The sequence below is a fragment of the Pinus tabuliformis genome, chromosome 9 (genome assembly GCF_031772625.1).
Source record: "Pinus tabuliformis cultivar Carrire ecotype Pingquan chromosome 9, CPIR1, whole genome shotgun sequence".
Classification (NCBI taxonomy): Eukaryota; Viridiplantae; Streptophyta; class Pinopsida; order Pinales; family Pinaceae; genus Pinus; species Pinus tabuliformis.
In genome coordinates, this window is record NC_142307.1 from 873,565,626 (window position 1) to 873,568,619 (window position 2,994).

Below are 2,994 nucleotides of genomic sequence, written 5' to 3' on the forward strand. Positions count from 1 at the left end.
AAAAAGAAACATCATTCTGGAATACACAATTTTCATTTTATGGGTGTTTTTCATGTTTATTCGGGGTTTTTGGGCCAGAGTACCCGTTTTGAGGTAATAGTTCATGTTTGATCAGTAACTATGTTGGGGTTGTGGATCACACCTCGACCAACGAATAGTCATGGATGTATGGAATGTCTTGTTTGATCAACTTAAGAAGAGGATCATGTAACAGAGGCATAGATAATTCCAGAAGGATCCTAGGAATCCTATGACAATCATGGTGGAAAATGTTGCTTTTTCCATAATAGCATAGGACAACTCTGAATATCTACTGAGTTGGAATGATATATTAAAGAAAAAACTTGTTCTAGTAAATGAATATGCAGAACATATTATGGTGAAGAATCAACCATTATTGTCACAGAGTTTCAACACCGCAAATTGACGGTCATCCATGTATGAATAAGAGGGGCCAATGGAGGACACCATGGCACAGGTATATGATGAGATGATACATATGCAATAGGTGGTTGCTCCTCTCATTTTCATCTAGAAGAAAACACAACAAGTGGTAAAACTCCTTAAAGTAGCAAACAGAGCGGCTGGACAAATTTAAGAGTAGGCTAGCAAGTATTTGGATTCTCCACAATATTTGGAAAAGAAATACAGAATTGCCACAAAAATGGACCAAGTTCAATTGAGACACCACCTATAGAACTACTCACATCTTGGAGCACAACCGTTTAGTACTACTGCTACCTATAATCAACTAAATGGTTTTGAGCCTCTCATATAGAAGCATGGGATGCCCTCAATAGGAACACTTGAAGCGATCAGAGGTAGAGAAGTCTTCTTCTAGGAGATTAGGAAATATGTTGAATAAATCAAATAGGTAATAAAACAGGAAGGCTTGGAGGTTACCAAACAAATTATTCTACAATATGCCTTTGCACTAGTCAAAGCTCATATGGAATTTTCATGGCTCTAGAATATGTACAGTCAAGCTCCAAGACCATAGTGATGGAGGTAGTGGAGGTGAAGATGTGGTATATAGGGGACTTGCCAGTTCATGTTAAAGCCATCTCAACATATTTCAGGGCATGGCAAACTTACATTACAAGTGAAATCCATGAGAAAGCGAATGATTTATCCTTTTGATGAGCATTTCTCTCATTATTAATTTCATTTTATTAGGACACCGTATTATTTTTAATTTGTTTGATCTAATAAATTATATGTAATGAAGTCTAACGGACACATGTGGAATGTGAATAGTCACATATGGAATGTAATAAGTCATAAATAAAATAAAGAAAGTTATAGAAGTGAAAGAATCATGAGGAAGCTCACGGGTCATTGTTATTTGTTATAAATAGCTCCTCATCACTGAAAGAAAGGGCTTGGATTCTTGGATTCTTCCCTTGGCTTCCCTTGTAGTGCATAGTGGATATATCATACTTTGGAGAAGAAAGTTCTGGCTTCGTGTTCCACTACTGGATATAGTGTTTCATACATTAACAATGTACATGGGATCTTTCACCCTTAATCAAAATCTCTATGAGTCAACACTTATTCATACATGTATCATAGATATTGTAGGATTCTTCTTGTTATGTTCATGATGTATGTTGCTTTAGTTGTATACTAAGTTAATGAACTAATTCTCTGATTAGATATGACTATTATTGAATGAGTGTTGTTATGCTTTAATGATTTTTGTTTATTATGTGGAATAATCTACAGGTATTCAACAAGTCTTCCGCTTCCTTCCTAATCCCCCTTTAGAATAGTACTGTTACTTTTCCATCTAGAAGCTCATTTTCCATTACCAGTCATGGACTTTTCCATGCACCTTACATTGGGTGTCTCAAAAAGATCACATACTTGTAGCCCCAAAGAGTTATTGTGTTCCATTTTGCATAGTCGTAACCAAGGCATATCTTTGAAAGTTTTCCAACAGTGGTAGAACATTTGACTGGATGGGACTCCTACACCAAAAGGTGTGAGGTTTAATTGGGACTTCACATCGGGGAGATCCCTTTACAATGTTGGCATCATCTCGCATTGTTGACATTTTTTAATTCTAGAAGTAGGGAACACTAAACATATGAACCTCTAAAGTCTATTTTTGTCTCCTACCTCTAATGACTTCATCGCAAATCATAATCCAAAATTGTTTTTCTGAAACATTAGATATTTCAATCCCCGGGGACTTTCTACATAACTTGTCACATTTTAAATTCGATGAAAAGGGTACAACAACCATACTTAATTATGTAAATGGTTTCTTTCATTTTTTTTTCAAGTGGCGTTTATTGTGAATAAATATTCGCATGATTGTTTACCCTTACATTTTATGGTCGTGCGAAGCAATGGTGTTATTATCTACCCACAACTTCTATATTATCTTTTAAACAATTGGTTAACAAGCTTCACCAAATGAGACTCTTGAACATTTTGCTGACCGATTCCTACATCTTTGTTATGAATTCTCGGATGAGGATATGGACTGGAAGTTTTTGGATGAGAAAGTTTTTTTTTGGTAGGTAAGCACCCATGGGGGATTTGAACCAGTGACCTATCGCAAGGAGTTCCTTAATAGTGCACCCATTCTCCGTCAATCCAAATCCCCATGGGCTTAAAAACTTGTTGTAAGATCCACCCCGGTGAAGGGATGAAGAACCTTAACCGCGTGTGATAAGAAAGTATGAAGACTGTTCCCGTCCTTTTCAAGGGAGATGCCAACCATCTCTCCTTTCTACGAACACTCTTGGATTAGAAGTTTCATTTCTTAGTGAGGATCTCAAAAAATTATTTTGAATCACACTCATATCCTTATGATCAACAAGGATTTCAACATCCTAAGGAAGAAGTAGATACACATTTTGTCCCATGTCCTCCTCCTTTTGATGTTTCATATGTTGGACCTCAACCAATCATTAAAATGGAAGATCAATTTGTTGATGAAGAATTAATTTTCCTTTCACACATTTCCCTTGATGGTGATTTTTC

The 2,994-nt window shown here is 36.2% G+C and overlaps 1 non-coding gene across 1 annotated transcript; it reads right to left on the reverse strand.

Annotated features, from left to right (window-relative positions):
* Positions 1–2,622: 2,622 nt before the first annotated feature.
* LOC149151573 (U6atac minor spliceosomal RNA) lies at positions 2,623–2,750 on the reverse strand. Its single transcript, XR_016263960.1, has one exon. It is a non-coding gene; the product is annotated as a U6atac minor spliceosomal RNA (small nuclear RNA).
* Between the last annotated feature and the right edge of the window lie 244 nt (positions 2,751–2,994).